Consider the following 13,493-nt stretch of genomic DNA (forward strand, 5'->3'; position numbering starts at 1 on the left):
CCATCCTGCGAGGATGGAATCATAAGAAGGGGCCTCGGGTCATTCCCAGGGAAAAAAAGGAGCAAATCAGCCCAGATTCCCCCCCACCCCAATCTCCCAGGGTCCTGCTTTGGGTCAAAGGCCAGCCTTGGGTCAGATAACCTTGACTTTGTTCTGCCGCTAGTTGGGTCCATGACCTTGAGAAGTCATGTTACCTTTCTAAGGACACTTCACTCCTTTTTAGTAAGGGGGGAATATTTCCTTCCTGTATCTGTTAGCACAGGCTAGGTTATTCTGAGTAACAAACATCCCCCAATTTCTTCATAGTTTAAAACAACAAGGGAGTGTTTCTCCCTCAGGCTACATGTACCTCCTGACACTTGCACACAGTGACCAGACACTGGCCCATCACCTGTTCCATGGCAGGAGAAATGACCAGCCTTCTCTCTGCCCAGGCATGGAGGGGGCTGGACACTGGTGAGTAGTGGGAATGACTGCCACACCTGTCCAGACATGGTGTGCAAGCAGGCCCTCGGCACCCAGGTTACCAGACGGCAGCCAAGATTCCCTGGCAGAGGCTAGTGGGAAGCTGGAAAAGCCCAGATGACGGGGGGTGGTGCCTGAGTGCATCCAGGGAGCAGGGGCATTTCCAGAGGTACACCTTGGGAGGGCAGAACGCAGACAGCGAGGCTGGACCAGCCCAGCAGCGGGTCTTCTGGTGACTACCTGACTGCCAGAGTGAACTCCATCCACACGTCTCCCTTCAGCCCACGTGGTCAGGGACCCTGCTCTGCTCAGGGGTCACAAGCAGGCACAACTCTACAAAGGAAGAATGTGCCAACCTGGCAAAAACGCGATCATCTAATTTTCTAAATCCCTGGTTCCTCTTGATCTTTAAAAACCAGCTTTTTTTAATCTGAAGCTCAGGATGTGGCAGAACTCAGGTTGGAGACTTTGGTTTCCAGTGAAAACTCCAGAATGGAATGTGCATTTCAGCCGACATGCTGGGGCTGCCGACCCTTCAGGCTCCTGTTCCCTCTCTCTGTCTCTCTCTGCTTGTCTCTCTGTCTCTGTCTCTCATTCTGTGTCTCTGTCTCTGACTCTGTATCTCTCTGTCTCTGTGTCTCTCAGTCTGTCTCTGTATCTATCTCTGTCTCTGTGTGTCTCTGTGCATCTGTCTCTCTCTCTGTATCTCTGGGTCTCTCTCTGTACCTCTGGGTCTCCCTCTCTGTCTCTGTGTCTCCTTCCCTCCCCCGTCTCTCGCTCTGCATCTCTCCCTCTGCCTCCCCACCCCCTCTCAAGCCAGACAACAACAGATGATGTAACTTGGATCCCAGGCAGCCAGCTAGTTGTATCTGAAGAATCCACGTGTTTTAGGTGTTTCAGAATTACACCCTCTTTCTCATGGGAACACATCTGGGGGCTCCCCCTCCCCCTGGAACAGAGCACCCAGACCCTGACACGACCAGCCAGGTGCCCCAGGATCTGCACCCCCTGGAGCCCAGAGACCTCCTTGCTCCTGGAAAACAAGTCTCTTTCCGTCCAACAGCCCTGCTAACAAGCAGGTCATGGCCGCTGGCAACAGCACCTTAATGACAATCGCAGACTCGGCCAGAGCGGCCAGCCTGGCGCAGACGGACAGAACAACCTCCCCCTTCCAGGTCATCATATTCAAGCACTGCACTCCAGGTGGGCCTGGTGGGGACACGCGGGCCACTCACCCCCCGCATGGGCCATGACTCCGAGCGGTGGTGCCTGGACCCGTGAGCACGCAGTGGCCATCCCTGTCCACCAGGAGCGCCTTTGGCACAGGAGAAAAGAAAAGCCTACGTGTCCTTATGCAGTGTGAATGCAAGTTTCTGGCCCTGAATGCGACTTTTTCTAACCAGCGATGCGTCAGAGCCCCACTGGGGCTGTCAGGAACCACCAGCACTTGGGTGTGTGTGGCGTGTTCCCTCGTTAAGAAAGGGTGGGCGCATGGAGGCTGAGATCAAATGGGATTAAAGGCTAGAAAAGCATCTATACTGTTTGATCTCAGTTTTGTTTGAATAGGTTTTCAATGCAGAAAAGTCTGAAGGTGGAGGGGAGAAAAGAGGGAAAATCGTTCCAGATTTTTACCTTTACAGAGGCACAAATAAATTGCAGGCGAGATAAGGAAAGGGGGAGAAAGGAGAAGACTCAGTGCTCCGAAGACAGCCTGGGTCCTCGCAGGGCGTGGGCAGGAAGGAGCGTGTTCTGGGGCTGCCTCCACCCCTACCCCCCGAGAGAGACCAGCGTGCGTGGCTGAGGGGCAGGGATGTCCTGGAAGATGCAGAACGTCAGGACCCATGCTGTGCTGTGTGCAAGTTAGAGGCTGTCTCCCAACAACTCCTCCAAGATTACAGATGGAGTTTAGCACCAGTAGAGACCATGGATGAGAATCTAGGCTTCCTTTACAGATGGGGAAACCAAGGCAATCATGGGGAGTGACTGGTACCTGGCCCCGGTTCTGTCCCGTTTCCTCATTCTTTGTCTACAACTTTCCCTTTAAATCTCAGCCGTCTGGGGAAAGGAAAAAGGCTGTGGAACAAGTGTGCAGTTTCTTTCAGCCACTGAGGTTGAGGCAAGGAGTGGGCAGCACGATGGTCATTCATAACCATCTTATTAGTCAGCTCGGCTGCTGTAACAAAAACCATTGCCTGGGTGGCTTCAAAAACAGACATTTGTTTCTCCTGAGTCAGGAGGCTGGACATCTGGCATCAAGATGCCTGAAGCCTTGTCTCCTGTGAGGACTCTCCTCCTGGCTTGCGGATGGCCACCTTCTCCCCGTGTCACTTCTCACTCAAATGGCAGAGAGGGTGAACTCTGGTCTCTCTTCCTCTTCCTATAAGGAAGCCAATCTCAGTCTGGGGGCCCCACTCCCATGACCTCAGCTAAATCTCATCACCTTCCAAAGACCCCACCCCCAAATACTATCACCTTGGGGGTTAGGGCTTCAACCTGTGAAATTGGAGGGACACAAACATTCAGTCCATAAGCCTGGTGCACCTGGATAGATATGGCCACTGCACAACTCTAGGGGGCACAGGTCACATCCTGGTCTGTGGACAGATCCCCGAGGTTGTGCAGTGCACAACTTGTACACCCATCCACAGTGAACCTGAGCCTGGCATCCACCAGTCACTTTGAGCTAGCCTGCATTTGGGGTCCTCTCCCTGCTAGTGGGGCCTCCTTTAACAAACAGGTGATGCATTAGAATGTTAAAGCAGTGAAGAGGCTACAACCCAGGTGCAGGAGCCCAGGAGCCCTGGAGAAGACAAACCTGTCCCAGGAACATGGGCCTGGGACAACTTCACCCCGCCTTGGGTCCGTTATCCGATTTTGTCCTCTCCTCAAGGCCATCAGGTAGGCATTGCTGTCCTCGAGTTACAGGTGGGTAGCACTGGGGCTGTGAGGCCAGACCATGGTTAGACCCTTGAATCCCAAACTCCAGCCGTAGCTGGCTCCAAAGCCAGAAAGTGGCCCTGGGTCCTGCAGCCTCTGTCGACTGAGAGGGGCCCAGGAAGCAAAAGCACTTCACAGTCGAGCGATGGGCCACCGGGTGACCACACATGCGCCAATGTCACCCTGTGAGGCCCCTGAGCGCCATACCATCTGCCTCATGCGACGCAAACCTGGTAAGTCACAGGGGCTGGCTCTCAGCTCGTGTCTTCCATGGGCGGGGACAGAGCTGGACATTTTATGCCCATCAGCTCATATCGGCAAGCGTCAGGCAGAGACCCAGACAAGCAGGAGATGCGGACGGATTGACCACGTGTCGGCTCGTGGGCCTGGGGCGCTGGCAGGGCAAGTGGGAGACCCACAGGGCAGGCTGCTGGGGGGCGGGCTGGATGCTCTGGGACAGGGTCCTGGCCCCTCAGGGAAGCCTCCACTCTGCTCCGGTTGAGTCCTGCCCTCCCCTCCTGGATTATTGAGGAGGGTCGCCCTCATCCAAGTCAACACACCCACCAAACACCTAGGCTGCCGTGTGACTGACTCACTGGGCTCCAGCGCCTCCTCAAGGGGACTCAGGAATCGTGGTCCCGATGTTACCTGCAGTTGACGGATGGTGGCACGGAGACCCAGAGAGGACGTGCAGCCCGGCCAAGGTCACGTGGCCAGCCCGTGGCCACAGGGGAATGGGAGGCTGGGCGCCACCTCCCCTGCAGCTCTCGGGAGGCCTCACTGAGGTCCAGGTCCCCAGGAGTCCCCACACTGTGCCCTCCAGGGGGGACAGACCACTCACCAGGTCCTCCGCACAGAGGCAGCCGAGACAGATACATGCCAGTCCTCAGGATGCTCTGTGCTGGGCACCCGGCGGGCTCTGGACAGATCATTCATTCACCGGCAGGAGGTGAGGTGCCCCGGGATGCATGACAACAGGGACCCGACTGGCGGCGCTGAGGAAAGGCTTCTCGGAAAGTGACATTTAAGCTGATTTCAGGATGACAAGAAACAGTGAAACAGGCTACCAGTGCCCGCTCTCACCACGGAGCCTGCAGTGTTCCGGCAGGAGCACGGCCTCCCATGTATGAGTGTATGTTACTAGACCGGGGGACAGTGGGTCTTCAGACATGAGTCCTGGGCAGCATTCAGTGGCCGAGGGCAGAGCATCGATGAATCGATCCATCGGACCCGTCCTTCCTGGGCGCGTTGGCTGGGGGGAGGGGGGAACCCTCGTAGGGAGACAGGGGGGTGATGGCTCCTGGGGTCCTGCACGGAGCACCCGCTGAGATGGGCCTTGCCCGTGTTCCCCCTGACTGCCCACGCCATGTCCACGGCAGGCGCTCCTCGTGACTCCCTGGGGCCATGCTGGGCTACCGGAGGATGAAAACCAGGTCTGGAGCTCCTCCGGCTTCCTGCATGCCCTGCCATCCCTCCAGACCTTGCAGGGGACCCCCGTGATCTAGCAGATGAGGTCTCTGTGGCCACCACCTGGCTGGACTAGGCGGGTGACACCTTCAAGCCTCCTGTGGAGGAGGAAATGTTGCTCTGTGTCCAGTCCTGCATGGGGAGTGTCCTTTTTAAGTGCTGCCCAGGGATGGGGCATGGTACAGCCTCACAGCACAGTCCCACACACGTGCAGGCACCTACCCAGGCTCCAGCAGCAGAGGATGCCCCGGATCAAGGGTCCTCACACCTAACACCTGCCCCGACCACGGAATTATCCCAACATGGGCATTTGGCCTGGAGGATGGCCCCAGAGAGCAGCACGCACGGCAGACCCTGCTGCGTGGACCCATGTGGGCTCCCCACCCTTACCCGCCCTCCAGGGGGAGACCTGGGGGCGCCCTGAGGCACTGGAGAGGGGCCCAGCCGGCTGGACCCCGAGCACAGCACACGTGAGCCTGGCGCTCCGGAGACGCTTCTTATATATTTGCTGAAGGCAAGACTGAGTCCTCACAGGGGCTCCTGCCAGGCCTCTTCACTGAGCCAGTCGTTCTACACGTGTTGATGGAGCACATTTTATGTGTTAAATTATGCTGAGCCCTAGGGAAACCAGCCTAAAAAGAGAGAGATGGATGGACAGAGGAAGGAAGGAACGAAGGAAGGAAGGAAGGAAGGAAGGACGGAAGGAAGGAAGGAAGGAAAGAGGCAGGGAGGGAGGGAGGAGGGAGGAGGGAGGGAGGAGGGAGGGAGGAGGGAGGGAGGGAGGAGGGAGGGAGGGAGGGAGGAGGGGGAGAGAGGGAGAGAAGAGGGAGGGAGGGAGGGAGGAGGGAGGGAGGGAAGGAGGAGGGGGGAGGGAGGGAGGAGGAGGGAGGGAGGAGGGAGGAGGGAGGAGGGAGGGAGGAGGGAGAGTCCCTGCCCAAGATGCCCGCTCACCCGAGAGTTGAGACTGGAGGACAAGAGGGTGTGGGAGATGCCTGCAGGCTATCACAGTGGGGTCTGCCCGAGTTATTCATCCAACAGTGACCCGCGGCCAGCTGTGCTCCCGGCGTGCCTGGAGGGTGGGGCCTGAGCTTGGCAGTGGACGGGCAGAAGGCAAGCAGTGATCACAGTGCTGACGCGGCTTAGCACAGAGGAAGAGCAGGACTGCAGGGTGAGGGTCTCGGAGGGTGATGCCCAGTGAGAAGGGGCCGCCAGGTGGAGGGGGGAGGGGGCACAGGTCCAGGGGGCTGTTCGGAGCCTGAAGACAAGGCGGCTTGACTTCGACGTGGACGTTCACCCACAGCCAGGCCTTTCCCGGCCCTGAGAGCAGACAGAAAGTGACCCATTGCTTTCCTGAGAAGGCCAGCCCCCGGCAGAGGTGGCCCCAGGTGAACTTCAGACTGTCGGGAGAGGCTTCCAGAACCAGGCGGCCCGCTGGCCCGGTGCCTCACCCAGCACTGTCCACCTGGGGGGGGGGCAGTGTCCCCCATCAGAGAACCCTGAGGCCCGGGCCTGGGAACCCAAGGGGCCTGGTGGTCGGGCGGGAGGGGGACGGCAAGGCCGGAGGGCAGAGGATGTTTGCACAGCGAGTCAGAGCAGATTTGGGGCTCTCATTGCACACGGGTCCACGGAGGCTGGAGTCGAGGCCTCACGACGGCCGACGCCTCTGCTACCTCCCGCCGGAGGGGCCCTGGATGGGGGCAGGGAGGCGGCCACAGACAAAGGCGGGGACGCACAGCCCGTGGCCAAGGGCCAGTTTAAATTAGTGAACATCTGAAACGAAGGAAGTTTTGTTTTGTTCTAAGAACCCAAGTGTGTTGGAACAGTCGGCCCCAGATTAGCAGCCGGGGAACACCGCCAGCCCGGCGTCTTACGGGGCCTGATTGAGGAACAGATATAAATACCTCACTTTCAGATCCTGGATCATTCAGTGGGTGAAGGGACACAATTACAGGGACCCGAACGCAGCCCCCCTTGGGTCAGCTCCCTGCCACTCAGGGTCCCCAGCGGCTCTGCGGTGGCTGCAAGCCCAGGGCGCATTATCCCGTGGGCACACGTGCCACGGAGCGGGCTCTGCTGAGGGCTCAGGATGAAGAATCTAGAGCATCAGGAACCTCACCAGTGACCCGCCCGCCGCTTGCCTCCACATTGGAAAAAAACCCGCTCAGAAATTCTCCTGCGGCTAACTCATTCCAGAAACCACCAGACCGAATATCGCTACTGTAAATACATTTCTTCATTATCCTGGGGCATCTTTTGGCCAAAAGACTAAGGAAAAAACCAGGAAAGACTCAGTAAGTGTCTGGGCCCCCGGCAGGGGTGGAGGAAGGGGGCAGAGGGAGGTTGGAAAGACAGCATGTTCTCGCCGAGGATGTAATCTGTGCCGTTTATGAAAGCGCTCGCTCGGCTAGAGGCTGTGGGCTGTGCATCTGTGAGAACCAAGGCGGGAAGAGGCACAGCTTAACCACCCGGGAGGGGTACAGTGGGCGGCGTTTCACCATGGTACCCGGGATTTAATTTATAGAGGTAACCAAGGGAGGACACGGGTGAACAATGGCATCGAAGAAGAGTTTACCACTTAGAGTTTTCAAGGGGAGGAGCCATGCCGGGCCACGCAGGGCCACACGGGGAAGCACCAGGGTGGGCCGTAGCCTAGGAGGGAGGGGGAGCTTGGCCCAGAAGCTCCACTGTGGTTTCTGAGGTTAGGGCCTGGCGAGGCAGGCTCAGCACTGGTGGGCTTGAGTCACTCCAGTGGGCCCTGGGCCATTGGGCACCTCTGGCTCTCAACTACCTGGCTGGAGATTCAAGGCTGGGGATCCTGGCTTGTGTAGGAGTTAGAGAGGCAGGTGGTCGCGGTGGGCTCTGGACTGTTGGTCTGCATGTGAAAGGCCTGTTTGCAGGGAATGGCTTGCTGTCTCCAGGAATTTGCTCCCCTCTGGTGAGGGACAGTCTCACCGAAAAGCCCCCAAAACGTCAAAGCATCATAAGATCCAGAAATGTTTAAACGTGACTGATACAAGCAGATGGACGCTCCTCCGTCCTGGGGTTTGCACTCTTTTCCAGAGCACTCAACGCAGCTGGCCACTCCCGGGCCTCGGGACGGCCTCCCCTGGAGCTCCAGGACTCCTTCTGCTCCTGGAGTCTCCTTGGACACCCTCAGGGCCCGGTCTTGGGTGGTCTTCTGCCTTTACCACCACCCCGTGACCTCCAGGGGGCACGCACAGGTGCTGGGTTCCCATCTCCACCTGCTTCGAGCCCCTCTCCTGAGCTCCGCACCTGCAGATCCACCTGCCCCACCTTTCACTGACCTTGGCCAGGCCCCAAATCTTTTCTCCCACGTTGTGTTCTCCTGCGGGCTCTACCTCCGTGAACGGACCCTCTGTCTTCGTCACCCAGGCCAAAGTCCAGGCTCCTCACTGTGCTGTTCATTGTGTCTGCTAATCCGTCTCCTACCCCTAACACCCAGAAACTTAGGGAGTGCCTGGTACCCCCAAAGTGGGCAAAAACCAGCTGGTAGACAAGACAGGGGCAACTCCAAGGCCCTTGGGGCCTGTCCCGGGTTGGCGTGTCTTCCCCAGGAAGGCCCACCCTGGCAGCTCAGCTCTCTCCCTCCCCCTTGGAACCACAGCACTCAGAGAGAGCAGATTGTCTGAGCCCCCATTTTACAGAGCGGAAAACCGAGGTCCAAAAAGAGGAGGCCGTTTGGGAAGAGCTGGTTAATGGGCGGAGGGACCAGGCCTGGGACTCAGCCCTAAGCGTCCTGCTGTGGTGTTTTCTCGACCCACTGCTGGGCCCAGCGAGGCCCCAGGCATAGCAGCAAGGCCAGTGTGGCCAGAGCAGCCTGCAGACCGGGTATAGGGTCAGAGGTCGGGGCAGGGTCACAGCCAGTACCTTCGCCGGGGTTTCCTTCTCAGGAAAGGGTGGTGACCAAGAAGAGGGAAGTTTCTCGGGCACCCGCTATGCGTACTCGTTTGCTCCGACCGAAGCAGAGTGCAGCCTCGGGGCGGGGATGAGGGAGTGGGCTCAGGGGTCCCACAGCACCACTGGAGTCCTGGGGACAGTGCCCCTGAATGTCTGCACAGTGCAGGACCGCTCGGGGACGGGTGGCCATCAGGCCTGGCTCTGGGTGGCAATAGTAGGCCAGGAGGGACACAGCACCCTCTTGGGGGCTGATGCCTGGGCCCGCCCACCCTGGGCGCGGGCACTGTCCCGGGTCTCTGTGTGGGGTGACGCCGTCAAGAGGCGTTCTCTGCTTTGCGATGCCAAAGGGCATCCGAGGTCGGGAGGAAACGTGCCCACCCTACAGGGCCAGCTGCGGAATCTGCAGGGCTCAGCGCAAGCGCAAAATGGGGGCCCGTGTTCCGCAAGTGGGAACGATTTCAAGGCGGCAACAGCAGAGAAGAGCCAAGGGCAGGGCCGTCTCAGCTCAGCCCGGGGAGCAGCCCGGGGCCGTCTCGGGAGAGGGGGCTTTCACCAGGAAGTGGGAGCAGGACAGGGGGTCCCAGCCGAGGGGCCAGAAGGAGGTGGGCTCTGCCCCAGGCCCAGCGTGCACAGGTGAGGGGTGTGCAGAAAGAGGGACAGAGGCCGGAGCCTGGTGGGACCCCTGGGTGGTTTTTAAGCAGGGAATGGAAAACACTAGAGTCTTGTTTGGGGGAGAATAGGCCAGCGAGGTGGGGGGCAGGGTCTTCGTGGCTCCCCATCCCCTGGGCTACGCCATCCAAGTGAACCCCACCTCCCGCCCGCCTCACTGGCTCCAGGGACCCCATTCTCGATTGCATTAGCTTGGTGGGGAGGACCTGCAGCTCAGTGTACCCGTAAAAGAGGGGGGGCACCAAAACCGGGGGTCCTGACCTGATGGTAAGCGTTTGGGACCAACCCCCAGAGAAATGCCATGGGCATCCATGTGCCCACACCATGCGGCTCTCAGGCCCGCTTGAAGCCCACCCTGCACCCTGTGACCCCACGTGCCGCTCCTGGCCAACGCATCAGCTTCAGGGCCCAACAGGTGGCGTGTGGCCTGGCGTCCTGACCCCCTGGCCCCTCAGTTCCCAGAGGAGCTGCACATTCCAGGGGGCCCACATGGGAAGCAGGGCCACGGCCGCTCAGAAGTCACCCCATGCGGCCTCTCGGGTTCTCAGTGAAGTGAGGCTCCCACATCTAGCTCTAGCCCAGGTCAGTCCCTCCACGGCAGGCCCCTCACAGCCGCTTCTCCCTAGCGGTGACCTGGTGCTTGGATGGTCGCGTTCACCCAGGGCCAGGCCAGGTGGCACGCCCCTGCCCCCAGGCCCCGCTCGGCTCACTGTCTATCCGCTCCAGCCCCATCACCCTCTTCCCAGAGGCCAGGAAGACAGGTCGGAGGTGGATGGCGCCTCTAGGGCCAAGCGTAGCCATGGTCCAGAAGCAGGTTTTGGAGTCCTCAGGGCAGCACCAGCCAGGGTTCCAGCTGCATGTGGAACCTGTCTGCCTTTGCTGCCTGGGACAAGGCCAGCCGTGCGCCCCCGGCAACAGGAGAGGCCCCAAGTGGCAACAGGGGTCCACAGGCGGCAGACTCAGGGTGGTCTCGGGCTCGAAGTGGGGAGGATACCACTGAGACCCACCGGCCAGGCAGGCCCCACCCCACCGCTCCAGAGCTCCGGTCCCAGCCACACGCCCTCTCCCAGTGCCCTGTCCTCTCCTGGTCATGGGAAACTGAGGACACCACCTCAGAGGGTAATTGTGGGGTTAAAAGATAAGGCCTGTGGAACCTCCCAACCAGTGGGAGCCTTTAGTTGGTGTTTAGAAGAGATCTAGTGCTTTCTACAGCTTCTGTGCTCCCTTGTACTGTCTGCTTGAAAACAGTTATCACACCTGTTGTCATTGTTTGCCCAGCTGTCTCCCCACCAGACATTCAGCTTCAGAGAATAGGGTCGTACAGTTTCATATGTATTTCCCCAGTGCCTGATAAGGTCTGAGTGCGTCCTAGTCACTCTGACGGTATTCACTGAACAAACGAATGAGTCAAATGGAAGGGAACCAGTTCTGTGCCGAGCACTCAATTTCCTCTCCCTAACGGCTGTCCCGTAATGGTTTCCTGGCTCCCGCTGGTCCTACTACATAAGACATCATGTGGGTCTCAGCAGTCCTCCCCCCATCCCCCAACACTGTTCCCCGGCCCCCACCAAGGGTGACCGCTGCCCTACCTTCAAAGGCAGTGGGATAAAATGTGCTTGTTTTGAACTACGGATAAACGGAATCGCACAAGTGTTTGTTTTTATTTCTGCCTAAAGTTCTTTCCCTCTGCGTTCTACTTCAGAGTTTCGACCGAATGGGTCCACGTGGCAATCGTTGTTCACCCGCGTCGCTGCACAGTATTCTCTTATGGAATGTGGCCATCCGCTGACCTATCCTATTTTGATGGACGTGGGTTTTTCTAGCTTGGAGGTATTACAAAACAGCTAGGATGGACATCCTGGCGCACGTGTTTGCTTGCGCCTGCGTACGCATTTCTGCTGGGCATGGACCAAGGAGCAGAATTGCTAAGTCGCCAGGGTTGCATGTTTTCACGCGTGCGCGTTCCAGTTGCTCCACGTTCTCACTGACACGTGGTTTGTCGGTTGTCTTTAACTTGAGCCATTTAGGCAGGTATGTGATTGTGGTTTTTAAAAAAGTAATTTATTGAGTGAAATGCACACACCATAAAATTAACCACTTTACAGTGAGCGGCTCCATGGCACGTAGTACATCCACGAGGTCGTGCTACCACCACCTCTGTCTAGTTCCCAAACATCTCCATCACTCCAAAGTAAAACCCCTCAACTCTTAAGCCATTTCTTCCCATCCTCCCTCCCCACTGGCACCCAGCCATCTGCATTCTGTCCCTAGAGATGATCTATTCTAGAGAGTTCATAGAAACAGAATCGCATAATGTGTGACCTGTGGTGTCTGGCTCCTTTCAATCAACATAATGTTTTTCAGATTCACCCCTGTGGTCGCGTGTATTGGTACTTCATTCCTTTCTTATGGCTGAATAATATTGCATCGGACGGATGGACCACAGTGATTTTCACTGTGATTTTAACCGGCATCTTCCTGATTACTCGTGAGGTGAAGCACCTTTTCAGAGGTTTATCAGCTCTCTGAAGAACCTCTTTTCTGAAGTTCCTGTTGAAGTCTCTTGCCCACTTTTCAGTTGGGATTTGGGTCTTTTTCTTACAGATTTGCTTTTCTATATTCTGAATTCAAGTCCTGTATCAATTTTCCGTGCTGTAAATATCTTCTTGCGCCTTGGGGTTTGCATTTAATTCATTCACCTGTTCCTCACCCATTCTTTCTGCTTCAAGACCATGACTGTAGTGTTCAGGCTCAGAGCTGGCTATGGGCTGTCAGATCAGTCATGACCACACCCCTGCCCCGGATTCTATGCAGAGTCTTAGAGAAGAGGCTCACCCCCGGCTTCCCTGCCCCACTGGTCGTCTGGAGGGGCGTCCCAGAGACGCTTCTCTAGAGCTCATCTCCTTGACTTCCTGCAACTACCTGACCACAGACACCCCCAAACCCCAAGCCCACTGCCAGGGGGAGAGCCCAGGGGACCCCATCAATTCAATGCCATCGAACAAATCTTTTATCCGCACCTGCTCTGTGTCAAGGATGAAAGTCAACCCCAAGTCTGCACAGATGGCTCAGGACCTGCTGGTGAGGTGCACTGGGATGAGATGCTGCTGAAACATGGAGAGGGGGGCACACAGCCAGGCTCAGGGTGTCCTGGGCCATCCCCCTCTCCTCCCACCCCCCAGCATTAGCTGGGAGCATCCCAGTGGACGCACCTGTGAAAGAGAGAGCCAGCACACAGGGAAGGACGCGGGGCCCCCAGGGCCTTGCCTTTGGCCAGCAGCTCACGCAGGGGTGTGGAAGGGCAGAGGGAGATGCTGCGTCCACCCCACCCATCCTGGGAACCTCCGGGAGGACGGGAACCACGTGGGTGGATGCGGTCGGCTGATAATGGCCCCAGATATCCCACGTCCTAGCGGCTAGAACCTGTGAAAGTCACCTGATACTGCCAAAGGAATGCTGCAGACCTGATTAGGGATGTTGAGATGGGAGAGTACTCAGATTGTCCGGCTGGTCCCAGTGTCATCACAAGAGTCATTGTGAGAGGGAGGCAGGAGGCCAGAGGAGAAGATGCAGGCCAGAAGCAGAGGTGGGAGGGCTGTGTTTAAAGATGTAGGAGGGGCCATGAGCCAAACAAGGCGGAAAAGGCAAGGGAACAATTGTCCCCGGAGCCTCCAGAAGGAACCAGCCCTCGGGAGCATCTTGATCGTAGCTCAGTGACACTGATTTTCTACCTCTGGCCCCCAGGGCCATGAGCAGGTCAACGTGTGTTATTTTAAGCTCCTCGGGTTGTCATCTGTTACAGCAGCCGCGGGGGGGAAATGAGACGGGACTGGAGTTCAGGGGCTGTGGGGAAGATACTCAGGAGAGCGTCCGGGTTTAGACACCCGGATGTAGGAGGGGCCTCTTAATGGGCTCCCCGGACCACATGCGAGAGAGCCCAGCTAGACACTGGGGCAGATAGCAGAAACGATGCTCTCGCCTAGACTCTCGGGGATTCTTTGACCGTGATCCCTAGTAGCATGAGGTCTAAAATCATT

At 57.9% G+C, this 13,493-nt stretch overlaps 1 long non-coding RNA gene across 1 annotated transcript; it reads left to right on the top strand.

Moving 5' to 3' along the window:
• Window positions 1-5,933: 5,933 nt before the first annotated feature.
• LOC141278911 (uncharacterized) lies at window positions 5,934-12,122 on the top strand. Its single transcript, XR_012332315.1, has 3 exons — window positions 5,934-7,160; window positions 11,159-11,286; window positions 11,821-12,122. It is a non-coding gene; the product is annotated as an uncharacterized lncRNA (long non-coding RNA).
• Window positions 12,123-13,493: the final 1,371 nt, after the last annotated feature.

Source organism: Tursiops truncatus, chromosome 6 (assembly GCF_011762595.2).
Source record: "Tursiops truncatus isolate mTurTru1 chromosome 6, mTurTru1.mat.Y, whole genome shotgun sequence".
NCBI classification, from domain to species: domain Eukaryota; kingdom Metazoa; phylum Chordata; class Mammalia; order Artiodactyla; family Delphinidae; genus Tursiops; species Tursiops truncatus.